Raw genomic sequence first — 26,457 nt, forward strand, 5'->3', positions numbered from 1 at the left:
CATTATTAAACGGGGGTTCGCAAGGGAATTGCAAGTTGATGACAAGCAATTAATTAAATTATAATTAAATCATTGCAAATCAAACAAATAGACTAAATAATATTAAAAATTAAAAAAATCTAAATTTGGCAACAAAACTTAATATTTTATTTATTTATTTTGCATGTGACCATTCAGTTACAGAACTGAACGCGTCTGCTCAATTCAAAGTGGGCTGAACGAGAGTCGCACCTCACTTTGCCCATTTCGCCTCATCTTTGACTGAGCGCCTATTTAAGCGAGTTTGTCATTGATTGTATTGTTTTGTTGTTGGTTTTTTTATTAGAATAATAATAAACTCATCATTAATGAACCCATCATTAAAATGCATTCACGGGCGTTCATAACCGTACGTGCGTGTCCTGGCGCGGTGCTGTTATGAATGCCCGTGCGACCGTGAGCATTATACTTTCACTTTTGAATTAGCGATTCAAAGCCTGTGTTTTGAAACTTGTGTGTTGACACCATTTTAAAATGACCCCACCATAGCCTTCTTTATTTCTGTTGTTTACGGTGAGGCATATTTCTTTGTGCAGACGGGGTTATTGTTCTTTCATATGGTTCAATTTATAAACTCTATGCAGAAAGGTTAAGTGATGATAGGGCTATGATGTTTGTCCATGTATCTACACGGTAAATTAAGAAAAAGTAAAGTAATAAGTAGTGAAGTTACTTTTCAAATGCAGTAACTAGTAAAGTAATCTCATTACAATTTACAGAAGTAACTAGTAACTAGTAACTAATTACATTTTTTAAGTAACTACCCCAACACTGTATAGCAATATGACATTTTCTAGAACAGGATCTGGCAGAATCTGGCTCAAATTAAGTACTGGTATAAAGTTAATAAAGATAAAGTTAACAAGTTAAATTATTGTTGTTGTTGTTATTATTAAGTTAAAAGTGAATCTTCTTTAGCATGCTGGTGCCATGCCATGAAAACTGCCCCACAGCAAACCGAACCGAACAAACTGTGACATGAACTGGACTGTGGCATTGGTGTATCGTTACACCTCTAGTCATCACTGCAGCGCTCTATACTAGCATTGCACAAATATGGGTACCTGATAGTTTGGTATATCATTCAATGTGACTGCAGAGAGTCAGCTGACTGATAGAAATGACAGAGAATACCACAAAAGATGCTGCTTCAGGAGCTTCTGTCCTGTGACCATCCCAAATTATACCATGAGTTCAAAGATCAGCAGGTGTGCTTGATAACAAAAGACTGTTTATGTTCCACAGAAGAAAGTTAGTCATACAGGTTTGGACCAAAATCAGGCTAAACGATCAATCATTTTGGGGTGAACTAAGTTTGTGTCACAGAACAGATTGTGTGTTTCTTCTTCTTTTTTGTCTGACATTTAGAAAATAAATATGAATCATGTTTGTGTTTTATAGTGTGGATCATTGTGGAGAGTTCAGAAGTACAGCAGAACTACACAAATGTAGGTCTACACACACAATCATTCAGTGTTTTGTTGTTGATTTGTCTCATTTAGTGAAATGTTTCTCTCTTCTTGTGTTCAGATGCCTGTGATCTCACACTGGATCCAAACACGGCAAACACTCGTCTCATTCTGTCTGAGGAGAACAGGAAGATCACAAATGTGAAAGATCATCAGCCGTATCCTGATCATCCAGAGAGATTTGATGATGTTCCTCAGGTTCTGTGTGGAGAGAGTCTGACTGGACGCTGTTACTGGGAGATTGAATGGAGCGGACGTGCTGAAATATCAGTGACATATAAAGGAATCAGCAGGAAAGGATTGATTGATGACTGTTGGTTTGGATACAATGACAAATCCTGGAGTCTGTACTGTTCTGATAACAGATTGTCTGTCCGTCACAATAAGAACAACACTAAGATACCTGCGATCCGTTCATCCTCTAATAGAGTATGAGTGTATGTGGACGTGTCGGCCGGCACTCTGTCCTTCTACAGCGTCTCTGACACACACACACTCACACACTTACACACATTCAACACCACATTCACTGAACCCCTCTATGCTGGATTTAGGATTTATTTTTATGATTCCTCAGTGTGTCTGTGTGACATTAAACAACCTCCTGTGAGAAACAACAGTGATACACACACAACCGGGTGAGTGAAATATACTGTGTCTTAGTGAAGGATTTTTCCAGACTGTGATTAATAGTTCAATCCTCTGTTCTTCATTCATCACTAAACACTAGAGATGCATGATATTGGATTATTGCTGATACCTGATATGATGATATCTGTCAGCATATTTTGGCCGATAACAGATGCAGATACCAATAAATATTTCTTTTTTTTTCTTTGTTTGGAAACAAGTCTCTCTTGTGTTGGGACTATTAATAAATTATTTTTCTTTTTAGTTTTGAGCAAAAACTCAGAGTTTGGAGGACTGATTTACGTATTTCTCAAGCTCCTGATCACATGATCACTAAACTGTAATTTGCTATTAATTTTCTGTAATTGTCTAGCTGTAGTGTGATCTTATTTTCTATTAATATGCCTGCAGGTGAGGAATAAGACAGAAATAATCAAATTCACTCAGTATTACTTGATCTATTCCAGCACTCCCTCAATCACAATCAAGCACAATTAACTGTAGACAGTTGTGTTGTAAGCACTAAAACAGTCCAGTTCTTTATAGTCAAACTCATTTATTATGTTTGGATAATGAACATTTCTGTCCACCCCAGACTGCTTGCTGGCCTTTATCTGTCCACCTCTGTGAAAATATCCCGCTTCACCACAGTTAAAAACACTGATTTATACAATACTTGAGACATTATTCAACTTGAGCTCATTGATGGACAATAGAGAGTTCATGTAGACTAGTTAAACAGAGCCTACATTAAAAAAAATAACTTGCCAATGAAGTTCAAATTAAACTCTCATTAAACTATATCAATTTATTTAATGTTCAGAATCTTTTGATGGTACATTTTCCACAAAGACAGTTGTTAGAAGGTGTGTGAATTGTGACAGATTTACTCTTTTAGGTTTTTATAGTAGACTGTTAGTATGTTGTTGATTTTGAGTTGTTAGTAACACTTTAGAGGAGGATCCCATTAGTTAACATTCATTTATGCAGTAACTAACAATGAGTAATACATGTGTTATGGTATTAATCTTTAACTTTAGTTAATAAAAATGGAACTGTTCTTTGTTAGTTCATGTTAGTTCAGATCATTAAATAATATTGACAGATGATATTAATAATGATTTGATAAACATTGAAATGAACATTAACTGAGATTAATAAACACTTTAGTGTTTTTCATTGTTAGTTCATGCTAACTTAACCTAGTTAAAGTCACCGGTTAACCGTTTAAAACCATCTGACTCTTTCATTCCTCCTTCTTCTGGTTCTTCACAGGTTCTCTGACTCCAAACCTTCTGGGCTCAATATTCACTCACTGCTGAACTGTCAGTCTTGTGTCCATATAGCTGATTCTGATCAGTGGGTTCAGATTGAGCCGTCGGCCTGTACAGATGGAGGGTCAAAGTTCAGGGTCAGCACTGACCCAGGCCATTACGAGTGTGTCAGGACCAGAATGCGATGGGTCTGTGACTGTGACGTCACCCTTCAGTACTGTACCGTCGACGGACACTTCCTCAACACAGAGCTGGAGAGGCTGCAGTGTAACCGGATCGGTCCAGTGATTGACGTGACGGTGATCTCAGGGAAACTGGAGGAAGTTCATCTGCCCCATTACGCCTGTTTAGGAGAGTCTGACCCCTCTCTCAAGGATGCTGTGAAAGTCCTCACCGTAAAAGACGAGGGAATAACCACAGAACCTGTGCAGTTGACCCGATTCCATGCCAAGATTCTCCAACCATCCTTCTCTCAAAAAACACCCGTTATAAGTAGGAAAAAGTGAGTGTATGAACACTGTGATCTTCTTCTCTATATGTGTTATAAAGATCCTCTCATTCTACATGTCTACTTTTTTCCATCTGATGATTGTGCAAAAGAAAAAGTTGAGAAGGAGGAAAAGTCAAGTTGTCCAATCAAGCATCCCAGACCTGACAGGCCATTTCGGATGAAAAGGCCTCACATTCTTGACGTTCCTGGTGCCTTGACTATCCATCCCAAAGAAGGGATCACATTTAGAAGTGAAACTAACCCAAACTTCTTCAAGGTCACGACACGTCTGGAGAATGATCTTCAAATGACTCTTATCAGAAAGAAGGATAAGAAGGAGGTCTGGACTGCAACAATTTTGAAAGATGAACTTGATCAGAGAGACAAACCGTGTCCGAATAGTGATCAGATTCATCCTAAGAGAGATGAGCCATGTCTGAATAGTGAAGCAGATAAAGCAAGATATTTCGATGACCATTGGCCAGATATCATTCAGGGTGTTAAAAATGTTGGGTTCATTGCGGATAAACTTTGTCAGCAGCAACTGATTCACGAGGAACAATACTCAGAAATCACACAGAGTTTAACCAGTCAGGAGAGCATGAGAAAGATCTGTGACATTATACGCAAACACAGAGATGATGTGAAAGCTAAATTCATCTCAGTTCTTCAGGAAGAGAAGCTTTACCACTTCTGAACCTCTGATAAACCCAAAGCTTCTCTAGTGATGATACAGGAAAATATGGGTTTATCAGAAGTTATAACAAAATATACTTGGTCAGCATTGAGATGTCTTTCAAAATATTCATTTATAGTTACGTTACAAATAAATGTAAGTTTTTGCACATCTAAGCAAATGTTCTACAGGGAAGGTAAAGCGAATTAAATGACAAAGCAAATTTATAGCAATATTTATATTTGTCTGTGTATTTCATACTGGTTGGTGAATTGCTGATGTACATTTTTGTTATCAAAAATTATGAAATGTAGAATTTTACTTAAAGAATATTTGTGGCAAATAGAATCCAAGTGATTATATAGTTTTTTTCAAGTGATTATATTCCTCTGCAAACACAAAATGTTTGAACTGCATTAATATTTTCTTTAACTAATAAAGGTCTTTTTTGTAAACTTATGTTTGTCTCATAATTTAACTTTTGGGTATTTTGTGTATGTCACTTGTAGTGATTTTTACTTTGTCCATCCAAGGACGCAAAGTAAAATAGAGATTGGTACTCACGTCACCGCTGACGTTGTGATTTTGGATCACACGTCTCTTAAGGTGTGGTTAGGAGTACATCAGATGACCACTTCCCCCTTTTTCCCTAGTTCAGGGCACCAGTCAGGGTCTTTCACTCCCAACAGGGGCTTTCATTCATTTAGAGTTAATGTAAAGTGGTCAGCTGATTTATCTGAAAGACTGGTGAAACTGCTAACTTGTAGAGCCTTTTCTGTATTATCAGCACAAGGAAGACACAAGTGTAATAAAATAAATTTTATTAACAAAAAGATAAACAAGAATAACCAACATAACTTCTAAATGAATACCATGAATGATAAAGGAATAAAGTGCATAAGATACATAGAATACAAGTGATTAAGTGGGGTGTGGCTATGGGAGAGTTACGTTATCTTATGGAAAGATAAACTGTTTCTCTGAAAATAATAAGGTGGAGAACCTTATTATGCACCAAACAAATAAACAAGAGATTATTTGTTATTAACTAACATCAGCTATATTACTGTTAGAATACAGACGGGTCGGACACAGAGAATCACAGGTAAGCGTTGTTTATTTACAACAGTGGTGATGGAATGACACAGCAGAGCATATACAGATGATGATAGTTGTAATGAAGAAGTATTGGAAGAATAGTTACTGTCCTTTTGTCTTTGGCAGGTATGCACAGTTTCTGGAGATCGCTGGAGGTAAGTGAACACACACACACGGGAACACAGGAGGATAAGGAGTCACGCTGAAGACAGGTGAGTAGAGAGTCCAACAGTCTGTAAGCATATGGGGTATGTACAAACGATACCGGACGTGGAGTGAAGTGTGTGTGCTCTACTTGTAGTGCTGGTGCTGATGAGCGGATGAGGTGCAGGTGCGTGTGATTAGTATTCCGGTGAAGGTGAACGTTGTGATTGGGTGATGGAGCCTGGCGTGTCTGTGACAGTACCCCCCCTCCACGGCCCGCTCCTGAGGGCCGAGGACCCCGACGTCGTGGTGGTCATCCTCTCCCACGTGGTGCAGGCCTGTTGGGATAGTTGTTGTGAAAGGCTTGGAGCAGAGCGGGATCAAGAATGTCATCTCGAGGAACCCAGGAACGTTCCTCAGGGCCATAGCCTTCCCAGTCCACCAGATATTCCAAGTGACCACCACGGCGCCGGGAGTCCAAGATTTCGTGGACCTCGTAAGTAGCACCTTCCTCCAGGATGAGTGGAAGGGGGGGGTCGGCGGCTGCCACACCAGGCTCTGTGGAGGGAGAGAGAGAAGGGTGGTGAGTTTTTAGCAGTGACACATGAAACGAAGGGTGAATGCGTGAATACTGTGGTGGTAGCTGGAGTTGGTAGGTGACGGGATTGATCTGCCGGATGATCTTGAAGGGGCCAATGAAGTGGGGACTCAGCTTTCTGCAGGACAGACGCAGTCGGATATCCCTCATCGAGAGCCAGACTAGATCCCCCGGTTGGTACGTTGGTGCTTCCGATCGACGAAGGTCCGCAGTCAGTCTGCGTCTGCGCAGGGCTCGTTGCAGGTGATGGTGAGCTGAGTCCCAAACCCTCTCGCTCTCTTGGAACCAGTAATCCACTGCAGGAACATCCGAGGGTTCCCCGTTCCAGGGGAATAGTGGGGGCTGGTAACCGAGTACGCATTGAAACGGAGTGAGTCCAGTTGTTGGCTGACGGAGAGAATTCTGGGCGTACTCGGCCCAGCCCAAATACTGGTTCCAAGAGTCCTGGTGGTCATGACAGAAGGTACGGAGGAAGCGGCCGATCTCCTGGATCTTCCTTTCCGTCTGCCCGTTCGACTGTGGATGGTATCTGGAAGTCAGGCGAACGGCCACACCTAGGAGTGAGTGGAAGGCTTTCCAGACCCTGGAGATGAACTGTGGGCCGCGGTCAGACACGATGTCTTCAGGGATGCCGAAGTAGCGGAAGATGTAATTGAACATTATCTCAGCGGTTTCCATGGCAGTAGTGAGTCCTCTCAATGGGATGAGTCGGCAAGATTTTGAGAAGCGGTCCACTACGACGAGTACACAGGTGAATCCATCCGAGGCTGTTAAGTCAGTGATGAAATCCACTCCTAGGTGTGACCATGGGCGGTGTGGAACGGGCAGAGGAAGGAGCTTGCCGGATGGTAGATGGCGAGGACTCTTTGAGATGGCGCACTCCATGCAGCCCTGCACGTACCTTCTGACATCTGCTGCCATATTTGGCCACCAGAAGCGGTCCTTTAGCAGCGAGAGGGTCTCATTGAGCCCTGGGTGACCAGTGCCTAGTGAAGAATGTGCAGAGTGAATAATTTGAGTGCGCCGTGTCCTGGTGATGTAGAGCAAGCCGGATGGACAGCCCGGCGGAGGGTTCGTGGAGGCATTGGAGGAAGGGATGGTCTCCTCAGACCATGTAATGGGGCTGACGATGAGTGACGTAGGAATAATGGTTTCAGGTTCTTCTGTCTTCTCTTCGGGGCCATGAATTCTGGACAGAGCGTCCGCCTTGGTGTTCTTGGAGCCTGGGATGTAGGATATTGTGTAATGGAATCTGGAGAAGAACATGGCCCAACGAGCTTGTCTTGGATTGAGTCTTTTAGCAGCACGGAGATATTCAAGGTTTTTGTGATCGGTCAGTACCAGAAACGGATGTTGAGCTCCCTCCAACCAATGCCTCCACTCTTCCAGAGCCAGCTTGATGGCGAGAAGCTCTCTGTCACCGATGTTGTAGTTGACCTCCGCCAGACTGAGCTTGCGGGAGAAGAAGGCACATGGATGGAGTTTACTTGGGGTCCCCTGCTGCTGAGACAACACCGCTCCCACTCCGGTGGTAGAGGCGTCCACCTCTACGACGAAAGGGAGCTCTGGGTTAGGGTGGACGAGGAGAGGAGCGGTGCAGAAGGCTTCTTTAAGTTGGTTAAAGGCGTTGGTGGCTGCTGGTGTCCAGGACAGAGACTTAGGCTTGTTACGGAGCAGGTTGGTGAGTGGATGAGTGATGGAACTGTAGTTCTTGATGAATCGGCGGTAGAAGTTGGAAAATCCAAGGAAACGTTGTAACTCTTTTATGGTGGTGGGTTCTGGCCAGTTAGAGATTGCGTCCACCTTCCCCTCGTCCATCCGGATGCCACTGTGGTCAATGATGTAACCGAAGAAGTGAACTGATGACTGATGGAAGGAACATTTTTCTGCTTTGAGAAATAGGTGGAACTGACGAAGGCGATGGAGGACCTCCGCAACGTGTTGGCGATGTTCGGCCTGGCTCCGGGAGTAGATGAGAATGTCGTCTATGTAGACTAAGACGGTCTTGTGGAGAAACTCCCGGAGCACCTCATGGATAAAATCCTGGAATACGGAGGGGGCGTTGACAAGTCCATACGGCATCACGAGGTACTCATAGTGTCCAGTAGGGGTGATGAAAGCTGTTTTCCACTCGTCCCCCTCACGTATTCGGATGAGGTTGTATGCGCTGCGGAGGTCCAGTTTTGTGAACACAGTGGCACCGCGGAGGTGTTCCAGAGCCGCAGGGACAAGAGGAAGGGGATACCGGAATTTGACGGTGATTTTGTTGAGTGACCGGTAATCGATGCAAGGCCTCAAGCCTCCCTCCTTTTTAGCCACAAAGAAGAAACTCGAAGCAGCAGGGGAAGTAGACGGGCGGATGTAACCTTGAGCAAGGGCCTCTTTGATGTATTCCTCCATGGCCTTCTCCTCCGGGATGGAAAGAGGGTAGATTTTACCCTTAGGCACTGGTTCACCCGGTAGCAGATCAATCGCACAGTCCCATGGCCGGTGTGGAGGCAGCTTGGTAGCACGTTGAGGGCAGAAGACGTCGCTGAAGGGGGCGTAACACTCAGGGATGTCAATCAATCGTTTATCTACGGGGCTCTCGATGGAAGTTGCACAGAGTGGAAGGTCTTTAGAGGAGGATGGAGGACTCGGCAGTGCTGAGATGCAGTGGGAGAAACAAGTGTCGCCCCACTTCAGGATGTCGCCATTCTTCCAGGAGATGGTAGGGTTGTGCTGCTCCAACCACGGTCGCCCTAGTACCACGTCAGCGGTGGATTCCTCCAGAACCAGCAGATGAATATCTTCCTGGTGAAGTACACCAATCTTGATTGTGATGGGTCCTGTAACACGGCGAACTTGTCTGCGGCTGAGGGCTTTTCCAGTTATTGACTTGATCTGGTAGACAGTCGAAGTCGGCGAGGTCTTGAGTTGGAGCTGCCGGCAGAGGGCACCAGAGATGAAGTTGCCGGCAGAGCCAGAGTCGAGGAGGGCCACAATTGGAATTGAAACATTGGCGGCAGTAAGATGGATGACAGTAGAGAGTGGTTTCATTTTAGGAATGTCAGGAAGTATAGCACTCACCATGGGACGAGGAGGACGAGTGGGGCATGCGGAGATTACATGCCCCGGAGAACCACAGTACAGGCACAGGTTATTAGCCAGCCGTCTTTGACGCTCATTGGGAGATAATCTGGAGGTTCCCAGTTCCATTTTATCATTGGTTGGTTCTGGAGGGCTGACGGGTTCGGATCGGCAGGGAAGATGGAGAGAAAGAGACTGGTCCTGGTGCTCTTGGAGACACGCATGCATACAGTTGGCGCAGCGGATGGAGAGCTGGATGAACTTCTCAAGGCCGATGGAATCATCGTATGCAGTGAGATGCAACCGCACCCGGGGCTCCAAACCTTGACGGTAGGTGGTGATTAATGCAAAGCATTATGCAAAGCATACTCATGAATGGACATAGAACCTTGTTTTAAGTTATAGAGTTTCTCACCAGCTGAAGAATCCATCACGGGAGCACCGAAAACTTCTCTGAAGTGACTCACAAAAGAGGCGTATGATCGAGTCACTGCACCACCTTGCGACCAGATGGAGTCCGCCCATTTGAGTGCTTTGCCACTTAACTGAGTGATGAGAAAGGCAATCTTTGAAGTCTCGCTCTGATACAGGTGCGGTTGCATCTCCAGGACCAGCTCGCACTGCAGAAGAAATCCGCTGCAGTCCTCTGCCAATCCTGAGTAGGGCGCCGGTTTGGCCATGGGACTGGCATACGCCGGTGGTGTGGAAGACACGCTGGTGTTGACGGTGGTGAACGTTGATGAAGGAAAAGTCATGCTGGGATTGAAAGTGCGTCGTAACGCATCGACGAGATGCTGGAATGGATCCGGTTGGCTCATGCTGGTCATGCAGTTTACTCTTGGGTCCGGTATTCTGTTAGAATACAGACGGGTCGGACACAGAGAATCACAGGTAAGCATTGTTTATTTACAACAGTGGTGATGGAATGACACAGCAGAGCATATACAGATGATGATAGTTGTAATGAAGAAGTATTGGAAGAATAGTTACTGTCCTTTTGTCTTTGGCAGGTATGCACAGTTTCTGGAGATCGCTGGAGGTAAGTGAGCACACACACACGGGAACACAGGAGGATAAGGAGTCACGCTGAAGACAGGTGAGTAGAGAGTCCAATCTAATGAGAATTAGGAAATAATATACTGATAATATACAACAATGCCAAGGTCTCTGGAAAGAGGTTTGGTTAAGTGATATTTACATTCCACGTGGTTGAGTCCGATGACGGTAACGTCTTCCACTGGTTGGGCTGGGTGACAAAGCAGTGGGGAGAGGAGCCAGAATCTGTTTCAACAGTCTTGAACACGAAGCTCTGTCGGATGCTGATCTCCTGGAGCACCCAAGGGTCCTGAAATCTGGAACACGCAGACGAGGCCCTGGTATAGGTGCAGAAGGTCCTTAACACTCTGGAACACGCAGACAAAGGTACCTTGGAGTGAAGGTTTGCTCTCCTGAGCTTAACCTTGTTGCAGATGTCGTTACTGTCTTGCTGGACGGAAACTCTGAACCTAGCGTTTGTTAATGTCTCTTTCCTCGCAAGCTGGAGGCTTAGAACGTGGTCGTCTAGGTTGCTGCCTCACAAGTTGTAGACTCAGATCATGGGATCTGTTGTTGTCTCTCTGGATGGACCAGAGGCTCAGAACGGTGTTGTATCTGTTAATGTCTATACTCGTGCAGGACAGACTCAGAACGGTACATCTGTTAATGTCTCACTCCTTACAGAGTTAAGAACCAGAACAGTATATCTGTTATGCCTCAGCTTCGCAAGCCAGGACTCAGAAAAGGAGTGTCTGTTGAAAGGGTACCTGTATCCCTTTCCGATGAGGAGGAGACTGCATTTTGGCGCTTCTCCATTCGAGTGCTGTGACTGGCTGCTGGCATCAGAGGGGACAGACAGAGTGTGGCCCACCCTTCTTTCTCCTGTGGATCTCATTTGCATAAAGCACAAAGTTGGAAGTCTTTACAGTGTCTTTAAAGTTTACCAATGCATTTGTCACTTTCCAAACCACCACCAGACTACCTTTGGCAATATTCTAAACAAATAGAGACTAAACATGATGGAAAAAGATTGAACTGTCATTCAATTGCACATTAACAGCTGCATTTGTATCAGATGTTGCACTACAAATAGCTGTCACTGAGAATACTTATTTCTGTGAATAAGTGTGAAATGGATGTGTAGTTTGCATCAGTTCTAAGGTTTTCAAACATAGTTTTGAATGATTCGGATGGATCTTTGTGATCTCTCTTTGTTTCACCCATTGATGCTGAGGTCCCGAGGAATTTTTATGGTGGGTCTTAGGAAGTAGTCTCTAGATGGGTGAAGGGCAGAAACTGCCTGTGGACCAATGAGAAGTCCTGTCCTTTCCAGGCTTGGTACTTCTTGCCCTCTAAGAGATGTCTGGATGTTGTCCTTACATTTATATCTGATGGCGTTGGACAGTTTGTTTGTGTTAGGCCACCAAGATCCAATCAAAATGTAGCAAACCTTTGTCCGCTGTTACGGACAGAGAGGGGCCCGGCCATAAACTGGGCCCTCTAACTGTGCTGTTCACTACACACTGCATGTAAATATTCTGAATGGTACACATTCTGAATAGTGTGCTGTAAATTAAGACAAATATTTTATTTATATATTTATTATAAATTCAAATTCCTCAGTGATAACATACAGTACTTATCCCCTAATGTTGGGTAAGTTGTGCCACTTCTATGTCATTAGCACTATTTCTGTGTCCTTATGATCCTTTCCTTTATTTCTCCTGATAGAAGACAGCTGAAATCTGATTTGTTGTATAATAATGCTGAAGCACAGATATTTAGCAGTGAAGAATATGTTCTCTGAGCTTCATGTCTCTACAACAGTCTCAGTCTTCCTCCAACATCAGGCCACCTGAACGAAGCCTCGACAACATCTGTCAGATTCAAAAACATATTTTAATATTCATAATTCAATAAAACTGAAACCCTTCAGAAACAGAAGGCATCACATTTACTAGATTATAATAATCTATTTCTCATGAATAAAACCAACACAGATAAATGTGATGTATATTGAAAGAGATGTGGAGTGTAAATTAATTACAAAACTTTACAGAAATAATTACATTGAAAGAAATTATAACTAAAAAGGGAAGGAAGTGGAAACGAATTCGTAGAAAACTAAAAGAAGAAGAAGAGAGGTGGGTGGGGTGTATTTGCTGTTGAGCCCTCCTGAGGAAACACTGCGGTCAAGCCAGGCGCCAAAAAAACAAAAACAAACTGTGTGCGCATAAACTGTGTGCGCATATTACTATAATTACGATAATTTCAGAAACAGCAGAGAGAGAGAACACGCTTTCAGAGTGCTTGAGTCTGTCTATCTATCTATCCAATCTCTTTTCTTTCTTTTTTCTAATGTATTTATCCCTCTTTTTTTCTAATTTTTTTTGGGGGGGGGGGGGGCATTTCTCTGTTGGCCTTTCTTTGCATTCTTTGATGGTTGTCTATATCTTTGTGTGTGTGTATATATATATATATATATATATAGGTCACAATATCAAGACATTGTTTTAAGTACAGGATTGCAGCATATTTATTTGCAGATAAAATACAGATTACTAAATACCTCTTTTGGTTTTACAGGGTTGAATTGAATTGTGTTACCGTCTTACTACATATGGATTACTATCTCAGCTTCTCTTGAATTCAGTGTTCCATACAGTATGCACACCTTCAGAAATGAATCACATTTTACTACCTCTTAAGGCCTATATACACCTCATTTCAAATAATTAATAAAAAACAGTGGTTTGTTTCTATAAAAAGTATGCATACCTCATATATAAACTTATATAGTAATTAGTTACACTTATGACTTAACTTTATAAAGATATAGTTTTAACTAATAACTAAGTAGCCTACACATGAATTTGTTACAGCATGACCAACTCTTGGCAGACACTATTGGATGTACTTTAAAAGTATATTCTGTATTATCAATATATATATATATATATATATATATATATATTTATTTATTTATTTATTTTTTCTAAATCTGAAATTAATCTATTATATTTTTGCCTTTTTCTTGAAAGTTGTGTTTTGAAATTAAAATAAAATCACAACAATCTCGGATATTTGCTTTGTTTTTCTTCATTATTTATTTTGTGACGTAGGCCTACATTTGGCATATGACATTTCATTGACGATAATTATGCATTACCGCCATGAGTTCCCGCAGAAAAGGGTAAGTGGTAATTCTCTGTAATAAGGTGAATACATTCATAAATACATTTAGGCAGGGGTATTAATTTATGATTAACAAAGACTGATTAACGCGTGCATTACTTTATTACCCATAAAAGTGAAAGTTAAGGAAAAAGGCGAAAACTTGAAGCAGCTAACTCTGATGCAAGCACAGAGTGCGCAATCGGATGCTAACATGCGGGACTCCGAGTCAAAAATTCTGGCAGAGCTCGAAAAGCTGAGGAAAGACAACCAAGATGGACACACTCAGACTCAGTTATCTTTAATACGGTTGGAAACGTCCTTCGGGGAACTGAAAGGAGAGCTTATTGATCTACAAAAGAGAACCGCGGAGGCGGAGGACCGTATCAGTGCTAATGAAGATACGGCTAGGCGTCATGAGTGGGCCCTTCGACACTTACTGCAGCGAGAGATGGATTTGAATGCACGATGTGAAGATATGCAAAATCGTTTAAGGCAAAACAATCTGAGAATTTATAATGTGGCTGAAGGGTGCGAGGGAAGAGATGTTAAGCGATTTGTACATGATTTGCTTAATTCTGTTCTTCAGCTTCCCCCTGATCTTAACATCGTCATTGAAAGGGCACACAGGGTGCTCACTGCTAAGCCCAAAAACTCTGAAGCAGCCCCTCGTTCGCTGGTCGTTAGGTTTCTGGACTTTTCAGTAAAAGAAATCATACTGAGACAGGCCTGGGAGCAGAAAAAAGTTATGTACGAAGGAAAACAGATCTACTTCGATCATGACTTCTCTCCCGAGCTGCAGAAGAAAAGGGCGCTGGTGCGTGATACAGTAAAGCAGCTAAAGATGAAGAACATTAGGGCAAAGTGTGTTTTCCCTGCACAGCTGAGAGTTTTTATGGAGGATGGCGTGAAGACCTACCCGACATTGGCAGACGCTGTGCCGGCGCTTGAGAAGTTGGGGGTGCACGCCCGAGTGGATGAGAGGGAGCGACTGGAGATGGAGCTGTGCCAAGACGGGTGGAATACAGCGGGAAGGAGACCCATTGGAGGACAAGCGACACTTACCAATGCCGAAATTAAAGCCTTCTTCAACAAGGATAACTAATTTATATCTTCGCCGAGTACATCTATCTAATTAAACTAGTATAGTTAGGAGAAGAAAAGTGGGAATTTCCAATATGGACGAGACGCGAGAACTACTAAGTGGAGGACCACCTATCCACAGCCAAGTCGCTAACGAAGCGCTCTGGGAGCGACAGCGATACCGCACACGGCGTGTTTTATCTTTTTTTTTCTTTTCCCCACGGAGGACCAGTCACCAGCCTCTGTCCAAGATACATCGGGGACTGGGTCATTCAGGTTTGAGTCAAAAGATTCACGTTTTGACCCAGTCGGGTATGTGGAAGCCTACATTGTTCAATTTGTTATTTGTGTGTTCATTTGTAAATGTTTTTTTTGTCCTGAGACTTTTGATGGGCCATATTGTTATTTTTAGTAATGACTCCTCTTATAGTGATCCTTGCGAGATTCAAGAAAGGGTTATAGTAGTTGAATATACAACAGAATAACAGATGGATAGTTTAATTTGTGTTACGTATAATGTTAAAGGCCTAGGTAGTCCAATTAAAAGGAAAAAAGTGCTGAATCAACTGTGTTACGTGGCTGTGTAGTTTTTATTCTTAAAGACCCATAGGTGGCGTTGAAGCTCTGGATTGGTGGAAGCAAGATGACGTCACTGAGTTTCCGGCATAAAAAGCGTGGATGGCGTCAATGGAGTCTCTCTCGCTGGGCTGGTCTCGCTGGTGTCTCTCTCTGCGTTCTCCCCTCGATGCGGTCCCTTTGAACATCTATCGTCCGCTCTCATGGGGCGCTTAGTCTGTGTTTTTTGTAGTTTAGTTTGTTTTCTTGATTTTTCATTGTTTTGTTCGAGATGTTTTCTTTATATGGTTAATGTTTAATTTTAACAGTAACGGGTAGTGGATTTGCTTAAACAGGTCACTGTTTATTAATGTAGTAAGTATAGTGAAGGAAGCAGAGGCCCGGAAGACTCACTCCTCTTGCTTTATCGGAAGCTAGGTAAGAACTATCGGTGAGAATAGCCAGGCAGGCGTTCTTTGTTTCTTTGGCTGTTTTTCCCTACCTGTTTACTGTTAATTCTTTTGTTAAGATTTTGTCTAATATTTTATGTAATATTATTTCTGAATTGTTTATTCCTTGTTTCTATTATAATTAAATGAGGGCGATCGATTGTCCTGAAAACTAACTACCGGTGTCTGTGGCTCTTGCATGTGTGCGGCTCATGTCCTAATTGGAGTTATTATTTTAAACGAGCTTTTAACTTGGACATGGGCCGTAACAAACTGAAAAAGTTTAACTGTGCCATAGCAATGCTACAGGAAACGCATCTTTTTGATAAGGAGCATATGAAGCTGAGGAGAGAGTGGGTAGATCAGCAATATAGCTCCTCGGATCAAAGTGGGAGGAAAAGGGGAGTTGCTATCCTTTTTATCAAGTCAGTGTATTTATGCCATGAGAAAACTTTTACTGATAAGGAGGGGAGATTTCTGATGGTTATTGGATGTATAGGGGGCATTAAAATGACTTTAGTGAATTTATATGCCCCAAATGAGGATTGTCCAATTTTCTTTAAAAATATTGCATCCTTGATAGCAGACAATGCTGAAGGGACTGTTCTTATAGGGGGAGATTTTAACTGTGTTTTGAGAGCATATGTAGATAGACTCCCTGCTGACTTTGGTCCAAGGACCAGGAAAACTTTAACTCTCTGTGCACTGATGGACGAGTTGGGTTTGATAGATCTTTGGCGTTGCTTGCATCCCAAGGAAAAAGATTTCACTTTTTTTTCAAATGTACATGGTAGTCACTCTAGATTAGATATGTTTTTGATGACAGGTGTAGATTCCTATAGAGTGACCCAATGTAATATTGAAGCAATTACCATCTCAGATCACGCTCCAGTCTCTTTGACGTTAAAGCTGAGTCCAAATAATAATTTTAAATACTGGAGAGCAAATGTATCTATTCTAAATAACGAAGCGATTCAACAACAAATTAGGAAAGGGTTATTAGAGTATATTCAATTTAATGACAATGAGACTGTAAGTCCATCAATGTTATGGGAGGGAGCCAAATGTGTCCTGAGAGGAAACATTATTGCAATTTCATCAAGATTAAAGTAGGATTGGAAAATAAAATTAGACTGTTAGAGAAAGATTACCAAACAGTACAAAATAATGACACTTTTAATAGGTTGAAAGAAAATAGGCAGAAATTAAATGATTTATTAACCTATAAAGCAGAGGGGCAGCTTCGATTTACAAATCAAAAGTATTATGAATTTGGTAATAGGGCAAGTAGATTGTTAGCATTTCAGTTGCGAAAAGCTCAATCAGGCAGTGTTGTCCATAGAATTAGGTGTCCAAATTCTGGGGAAATGTTATCGCAACCCAAGGATGTGGCAAAGGCGTTTGCCACCTACTACCAAGATTTGTATAAGGAAGAGAGCTGTCAAAATAAGGGGGGAAAAACAGATCATTTTTTTAACTCAATATGTCTTAATAAATTGACTGAGGAGGAAGCCGATCTATTGACGCCCAATTACAAGAGAGGAAATAAAAAACAGTATTTTAAAACTTAAAAATAATAAATCTCCGGGAGTGGACGGCCTCCCAGGTGAATATTATAAAATGTTTGAAGGAGAGCTTACGCCTCTTTTGGATAAAGTTTATAATTATGCACTTTCAGAGGGGGATCCTCCTCAGTCATGGTCTGAAGCGATTATTAGTGTCATTTATAAAGATGGTAAAGATCCTACTTTGTGCTCGTCTTATCGCCCCATCAGTCTCCTCTGCGTGGATTTAAAGATACTGACTGCCATAATTGCAAACAGAATGCAAAAATATATGAGAAAACTTGTGAAACCCGATCAGACTGGCTTTATCGCCAGCAGACAGGGGACCGACAATGTTCGAAGAGCTTTAAACCTCCAAATAGTGGCACAGAAAAGGAATACCCCATCAATGCTTCTCAGCTTGGATGCTGAGAAGGCTTTTGATCGGGTGGATTGGGGCTTCCTACAAAATGCATTGAGGCACATGGGCTTTAATGAGATGTTTATAAAGTGGGTCCAAACTTTCTATAAGAATCCAAAGTCACGAGTAAGGGTTAATGGGCACTGTTCAAAATTTTTCCCACTGGGACGCGGTACCAGGCAGGGTGAGGTTCTTTCACCCTCTCTATTTGCTTTGAGTATAGAACCGTTAGCTGAACTGATTAGATCCAATCCTCTCATACAGGGAATAAGAGATGAATCAAATGTTCAGCATAAATTGTCACTTTTCGCTGATGATATTTTATTATTTCTGGAGAACCCTATTACTTCTGTTCCAGCTTTGCTTCACAGTCTTAAGGAATACAGTATGGTATCAGGTTATAAAATTAATACAAACAAATCCGAAGCCTTGATGATTGTGGGGACTTGGCCATTGCAGCTGGATAATCTTGTTTCATTTAGACACTCCAAGCAGGGGTTTAGATATCTTGGAGTAATTCTTACCCCCAGGACTAAGCAGTTGTTTTCATCTAATTATGACAAATTGTTAAAGGAAATCAGATCTGATTTAAACAGATGGGATGTACTACCGCTTTCTCTTTTGGGTAGAATTGAATCTATAAGAATGAATATTCTTCCAAGACTATTATTTTTATTCCAAAATCTACCTGTTGTTGTACCACAATCTATTTTTAAATCTCTAGAAAAGCTATTGTCAAAATTTATATGGCAGAACAAAAGACCAAGAGTGCGCCTAAAAATTTTAATGTCGGCTAAGGAAAATGGGGGCTTAAATCTACCAAACTTCAAGTTGTATTATTGGGCTGCCCAAATAAAAGCTGTGGTGGCATGGATCATCCGGGATCCGGAGTCACAGTGGGTATCTATGGAGGAATATTCGGTGCCGGGAATCTCTCTCTCTCAGCTCCCATTTCTCAACCTGCAGTCTCAGAAAAAAATAAAAATTTCGAATTTATGGGTCAAACATACTTTAAAGATTTGGAATAAGGTCCAAAAGTTGCTGAAGGGAAAGACTGCTTTATCTCGAGCTATGACCATTGATCGAAATATTGAGTTCCTCCCATCCTTATTAGACAGTAGCGGTTTTCGGGGATGGGCTGAGAGAGGTCTCCTCACAGTAAATCAATTGTATGATGGAAAAGTATTTAAAACCTTTGCCCAACTAAGAGCGAAATTTAAGTTACCCTCAAGTGATTTATATAAGTATTTTCAAATAAGGAGCTATGTCACAAAACATAACGATTGGGACCTGATAAGAAGTGAGCCTACAAATATAGAGAAACATTTTATTATTTTTTTTTTTTTCCAATTATTTTTATTACCATTTTCCAACAGTTTTATACAAATCACATACATATATACAATTTGTATATGTATGAATGTAAACAGAAAACAAAATGTAAAAAAGTAAAAAAAAAAAACCCAAAACAAAAATCCTGCACATACTTGAAGTATTAAGTAAAAATATATCAAATCAGGCAATAGGAGGGCCGTCCAAATTTACTTGTTATAATAATTAATAAAAGGTTGCCAGATTGAGTAAAATGTTTGTTCTTTCTTCCTTAAAGAATATTTAATTTTTTCCAATTGTAAATATTGCATTACGTCTCTAAGAAGGTTTTGATGAGTAGGAGGATTTTTATTTTTCCAGTTTAGTAAAATTAGACGTCTGGCTAGCAACATCACAAAACACAATACATTAATTTGTGAGCTGTTCAAATGTATATCTATAGGTACCACACCAAATAGTGACATAACTGGATCTGCTGGGAGTCTAACATTAAAAATTGTTGACAAAGTCTCAATTATTTTAGACCAATAGAGGGTAATGTGGGGACAGTTCCAAAATGTGTGTGACAATGTAGCAGGGGCATAGCCACAACGTTCACAAGAGGCGTCCACTCCCGGAAACATCCTGGACAGTCTTTGTTTGGAAAGGTGCAATCGGTGTAGGATTTTAAACTGCAGCAGACCGTGTCTGATACAAACTGAAGAGGAGTGGACCCGCTCTTGAGCTTCAATCCATTGGTCGTCTGTGATGTTTATTCCTAAGTCTTCACTCCAAGCATCCTTTATGTGGTCAAGTGTAGTTGTACAATCTATCTGTGAAAGGTAATTATATATTCTAGAAATAGATCCTTTTTTGAGTGGGTTGTTCAACAATACATTGTTCATAGGACATATTTCAGGCTGACTGGGAAAAGAGGGAAATGTTACTTTAGTAAAGTTGCGAATTTGCAAGTATTTAAAAAAGTCCTTGTTATCAATATTAAATTTATGTATTAATTGTTCAAATGTTGGAAATATTTTGTCAATGAAAAGGTCTATAATTGTGTGCACTCCTTTAAGGTCCCATTGTTGAAATGTTTGACCTGAGAACAGCTTATGTGCTTGATTACCAGTTATTGGTGTAAGTACTGAACATTGATTCCACTGAAAATGTCTTCTAATCTGAGACCAAATTTTTAGTGAGTGAGACACAACAGGGTTTTGAGCCTTAAATTTAGAAAGATCAGAGGTATAATGTATCAATGATCTCAGTGTATTAGGAGAAAAAGCTTGATTTTCCATCTGTTCCCAATCAGGCTTGAGAGATCCATTCCAAAATGACATACATCGAATATTGCAGGACCAATAATAGAGCCGGAAGCTGGGCAATCCCATTCCTCCTATGGGTTTGGGTCTTTGTAAAAAAGATTTTTTAATTCTAGGTGTCTTTTTATTCCAAATAAAGGATGCAACTAAAGAATCTATTTTGGTAAAAAAAATTCTTATTAATCAAAATTGGAACACACTGAAATAAAAATAAATATTTCGGTAAGACATTCATTCTGATAATATTAATTCGGCCAGCAAGAGAGATCGGGAGATTACACCACCTCTCGATCTGTTGCTCCGTTTGTTTATATAGGTTCACAAAGTTTTTGCTGAAGAGGCCAGATATTTCCTGTGTGATATTTATTCCGAGATATTTAAAACAGTCTGAAACAGCGAAGGGAAAAGGGGTGAGCGTATGTACTTGATCTTTTGCCTTAGAGATGATCGGAAATAATATGCTTTTTGACAGGTTAATTTTATATCCTGATACTTTCCCGAAGTCAGATAGCATGGTCATAATTTTTGGTAAAGACAGAGATGGATCTGAAATGTATAGAAGCAGATCGTCCGCATATAAGGACACTTTATGCTCCTTACCTCCTCTTACAATCCCCTTATAATTCCCTGTAGAGCGCAGCAAAATAGCAAGAGGTTCTATAACCAGCGCAAACAACAAGGGAGATAAAGGGCAGCCTTGTCGTGTTGAACGGTGAAGAGGAAAAGAGCAAGAGTCCATATTATTTGTGTGAACACATGCTTTAGGCTGAGCGTAAAGCAGCTGAATTAAAGAAATGTAATTGGGGCCAAATCCAAACCTCGACAGGGCCGAGAAGAGAAAATCCCACTCGACCCTGTCAAAGGCCTTCTCGGCATCCAGTGAGACCAATATTTTGGATACCTCTTTATTTGAATTTTGAGTGTAGATAATGTTGAAAAGTCGCCTGATGTTAAAAAATAACTGCCTGTCCTTAACAAATCCAGTTTGGTCTGGTGACACAACAGTTGGAAGGACCTTTTCCAAATGCATGGCTAAGATCTTTGCCAAAATTTTGTTATCTACATTCAAAAGGCTTATAGGTCTATATGAACCTGGTTCTAGAGGGTCCTTGCCAGATTTATGGATTAAAGAGATGCATGCGTCGTATAATGTTGGAGGTAGAGAACCTGTAGCCAATGCTTCATTATAGACACTTAAAAGAAGTGTTGAGATTTGATCTATAAAAGCCTTGTAAAATTCAACACTGTAACCATCAGGGCCAGGGCACTTAGAGTTTTGCATACACTGTATGGCTTGTTTTATTTCTAAGTTTGAAATAGGTTGTTCTAATAATTTTTTGTTTTCTAGACTTATAGTGGGTATCCGAAGGTTATCAAAAAATTGTTCTATTAATTTTGAATCATTTTTGGATTCTGAAGAGTACAATCTAGAGTAAAAATTCTTGAATACGTCATTTATTATTTTGGGATTGGTTGTTGTCTGACCAGAATCTGTTCGTATCTCTGTAATTAACCTTGACGCTGCTTCTTCTTTAAATTGAGTTCGGTCTGCAATGACTGCTTTCTTTTATAAAGATCTGGTGTGGGGGAGTTGGCATAAACTCTGTCAATTTCCTTAAGTTCTTGGGTAATTTTCAACTCCTTTTCCCTTCGCTGCTTATTTTTCAAGCTATTCAAGCAAATAATCTGGCCTCTCATGTATACTTTAAATGTTTCCCACAAGGTGGATCTTTTGATCTCTGGATCATCATTTGTATGCAAAAAAATATCAATTTGTTTTTGCAGTTCTTCTATTACTTTGTCATTCGATAAAAGAGCATTATTAAACTGCCATTTTTTAGTTGTCGGGTCATGCCCCACCTCTATATGGAATGATACTGGACTATGATCTGATAACACAATTGTTTCGTAATCACAATGTTTGATGTTTGTTAAATATGCATAATCAATTAAGAAGAAATCTATTCTAGAAAACGAATGGTGAACCGGAGAGAAATAAGAATATTTCCTTGTGTTGGGAGATAAAACTCTAAATGGATCAAATAATTTATAGGTATTCATGAATGTATGAATGGCTTTAGCAGACTTTGATATGTTCGATGGTTTTTGTGATGATCTATCAATTATTGGGTCTAACACCAGATTAAAATCCCCTCCAATAATCAATTTGTGAGAGTCCATATTAGGTAATGCTGTAAAGAAAGAGGTAATAAAAGCCTCATCATCCACATTGGGGGCATATACACTAGCTAGAGTAACTGGTTTATCGTACAATTTTCCTGTAACAATAACACATCGTCCTCGAGAATCAGATATTATTTTTGATGCTAAGAAGGGAATTGTCTTTTTAATAATTATAGCTGCACCTCTGTTTTTTACAGGGAAATTAGAATGAAATATCTGTCCAATCCATTTAGTTCGTAACCGTTTATGATCTTGATCTTTCAAGTGTGTTTCTTGTAAAAACCCGATATCCATTTCTAATTTTTTAAGATGGGTCAGTACATTTATTCGTTTAATAGGTCCATTGAGTCCTTTACAATTCCAGGAAATAATTTTAACCAAGTTTTTATGATAAGATGAGCCTAAAATATTGTTTTTAGCCATAACCGTTTAGTTCAGTTTTATTGGACGATCTGCAATAAAAATCAAAGTTATATTCAACTGTAGTGCAGGTAAAAACACAGAACAAACCAAAGTCCCTAAATACAACAAACCCTGCTCCCACCCTGAACTCCCCTGAACTAGTTACTCTGTCAGAACTACAGAGGAAGCGCGTATTCCCAAAAGAAAGGTTATTTATCCACTCAGAGAGGTGTGTGAACATTTGACTTACCACTAAGCTCCTAAACAAAAAAAAGAAAGTTAAACCAATTTCGTTTTCCAGACCTTTTTAACCATATTTTGGCCAGCACTTATGTTTAATGTAACCCAGGGTTCCCTAAATTTGAAACAAGTAAATGTAAGAAATATAAAAAATAATTAAATAAATAAAAATAACAATAATAGTGATAAAAAAAAAATAATAATAAATAAATAAATTATATATACATACATACATACATACATTTATAATAAATAAAAAAAAATAAAAAATAAATAAATGATATAAGGATTCACATTCTTTGGGTACCTGGTTGAGAGTCCGTTACTCAGTTCGTGTAGGCCATAGAATTACCACACACAAGTGTCCAAATTAATGTTCTTACGTTTAATGCTCCTCTAATGATGATGATTTGTTGCTGTTAATAAACTTCTCCACTGCCTGTGGGTCAGTGAAAGACATTTTGGAGCCTTCGGCTGTAATCTCCAGCTTGGCCGGGAAAAACATTCTGTACTGGATTCCAGCGTCACGTAGTTTGGCTTTCACTTGATTAAAGGCTGCTCGTTGTCGTCCTACCTCTGGGCTCATATCGGGGAAGATATGAACCTGTGCTCCCTCGAAGGACAGCTTGCCTTTGGACCGGGACAATGACATGATCTTTTCTTTATCCGAGTAATAGTGAAGGCGGGCGATTATGGGTCGGGGCCGTTCACCCTTACGTGGTTTTGGGGCAAGACTTCTGTGGGCACGGTCTATATGGATGGGTCCGTCAAAGTTTTCTTCACCAAGCACTTTAGATAGAAACTTGGCCACAAACGCGGTTGGTGTGTTATTTTCGGACCCCTCTGGGATGTTTAGTATCCTGATGTTTTGGCGGCGGCTCCTGTTCTCCAAATCGATGCATTTTTCTTGAAGTTTCTTATGTTCAGCAGCAAGAGATTGGCAAGAATTCTCTAGAGCCATGTCAGAAGTGTCGCTGAGGGACTGCTCCATGCCCTTCTGTATGTTAGCTGCTTCTGCCTGCATTGAAAACAGTCTCTCAACTTTTTCCGTTAGCTCGTCACGAATAGTTTTCATGTCCGCTTTGGTTGTCTCCCGCAAGGATGAGATCTCGCCGCGTATTTCTTTGCCAAGGCCCTCTATTTCTGTTTTAAGAAACGATCGCATGGTGTCTCCGTACAAGTTGAATTCTGATCTCAGTTCGGCGCGCAAACTGCCTATTGAGATTGGGCCTTCTTCTGTTAGCCCCGCGGCTCAACTAGCTTTAGCACCTTTACTTTTTTCTGCGGTGGCGGCGTGAGACTCAACTTCCAGAGTTGTCTGCGTGTATTGTCTGCCCTTCCTTTGAGACATTTTAATATCACGGGCGTTGTGGTTCAGTTTGTATGAAATTAGCTGGACTGGAAAATAAAATTTAATACAATTTACACAGAGCTGGTCTCTTGCTCTGCTCACGCCATGTGACCGGAAGCGGAAGTCACATTTTATTAATTTGATTGAAAATGGTGGTGTAATGAAAAAACAAATGTCCTTGTTGTACAAAAAAATTGGAATTTGATTGGAAGACGAAAATCAGGTTTTTCAGGACTCCGTTGAAATCTTTCCTGACCAAGAGTAGTATGAGTGACAAATGTTGGAGGAAATGTGGATTGGTCGGTGACCAAACTCATATTTTTTGGGACTGCCCCATCATACATTGCTTTTGTTGGCTGTTGGCTAAAGCCTGAGCCACCTACCGTTACGCAATGGATACAAAAGTTAAGACAAGTTTATTTAATGGAACGGTTGACAGCACAACTGCAACTAAAAGTCACAGCCTTTGAAAGAAGATGGGGTCCAGCTATTGACTTTCTGAAATAGGACACACTCTATGCCTTAATTTGTTTGTTTCTGATTGTAAATAATGTATGAAGCCCACTCTCAGGACAATGTTCATGTGTTTTTGTCTTTATTTTTGTTTTGTGTGTATTCATAATAAAGTTTAAAAAAAAAAAAGTGAATGTGGGTTAAAAATAAAATGTCACGAAAAACACACAAAACACATCCAAAACGGTAAAGAGCTTTGTGATTGACTGTACAAATAGCTTTGATACAAAACCTGAGGTATATATTTAAAGACAGCCGAAAGCTACAGAAAAAAGAAGCAAATGGATCACTGCAATTCACAGAAACAGCTGGACTCCAGGCAGAGAAACATGGATTTGCAGTTATCATTTTGTTTCAAATTGTGGGATTTTGAGGTAAAATCATACCGTATATATTGTAGTTATATATTATGTTGACAACTCATCAATTAAATATTTTCCATCTTATAATCTGCATAATTGGGTGTTTTTAAATAAATACTGACAAAAACTGCACTATAAAACTATATATGTTTTAAGGCTGGACAATATGACGATATAACATTGATATAAGTGATAAACCTACCTATATTGTAGTTATATAAAATATTCACAGGCATATTTGCTTTATACATTTCCCAGGCGTCGAAATCAGGCACATATAAATGTCAGGAAACACGACTCCTGTCAGCATGTCAATATCCATGGATTAGGTTTATTTGACAAGTTGTAAGGAACACATTCAATTCCAACCTTTAGTGTAATTCGTTAGTTTTACTCGAGTTTTCGCAGTTTCCCCCATTAAATCCAGTCACGCAGCAGGTTCTTTTGCCACTCAGTTCAGCTGAGGGAGCGTGTTTTCGGCGGGAAACTGACGACGATGCGTACCCTCTATCCATGGGTTTCAAAGACGTCACTTCCGCTATGCCCGCCGCCATATTTGTGTCCGGTCACAGCTGCGCGCTCTGTTTAAAGCCCCGGGCAGTGGCGTACGGGACACCCCCGCAGCCCCAGCGGTGCGTGGGGGCCCCCACCCTATGATGGGCCCCGTCGCAGATTTACCTATTTAGGCTAGACTACTTTATAGCCTTTGCTTTTCTTTTTTTTTTTTAGAACTGAACTCAGTTGACTAAAGATAAAAATAAAGCATCCAACTGAAGCCCAAAAATGCAAGCAAAATATCATAGAGAATAGTGCTAAATTACCACAAAAGGGGGAAAAATTCACTGTTGTTTTCATCGCCGTTTGTAAGGTATCCAAGACAACAGCAAGCTTTGATGCGCTGTGTTACTGTTAGCGGTCGTGTGCCGAGACAAATAAATATGTTCGGTCTTTGCTGAGACATTATTATTGTTATTTATATTATTATATATTGCCCAAACGTATTTACCCCATCGCCAGCTTT

The 26,457-nt window shown here is 40.6% G+C and overlaps 1 pseudogene; it reads left to right on the forward strand.

Moving 5' to 3' along the window:
• The first annotated feature begins 1,251 nt into the window (after positions 1–1,251).
• LOC125271560 lies at positions 1,252–2,406 on the forward strand (annotated as a pseudogene).
• The last annotated feature ends 24,051 nt before the right edge of the window (positions 2,407–26,457 follow it).

This window comes from Megalobrama amblycephala, linkage group LG7 (assembly GCF_018812025.1).
Source record: "Megalobrama amblycephala isolate DHTTF-2021 linkage group LG7, ASM1881202v1, whole genome shotgun sequence".
NCBI lineage: Eukaryota > Metazoa > Chordata > Actinopteri > Cypriniformes > Xenocyprididae > Megalobrama > Megalobrama amblycephala.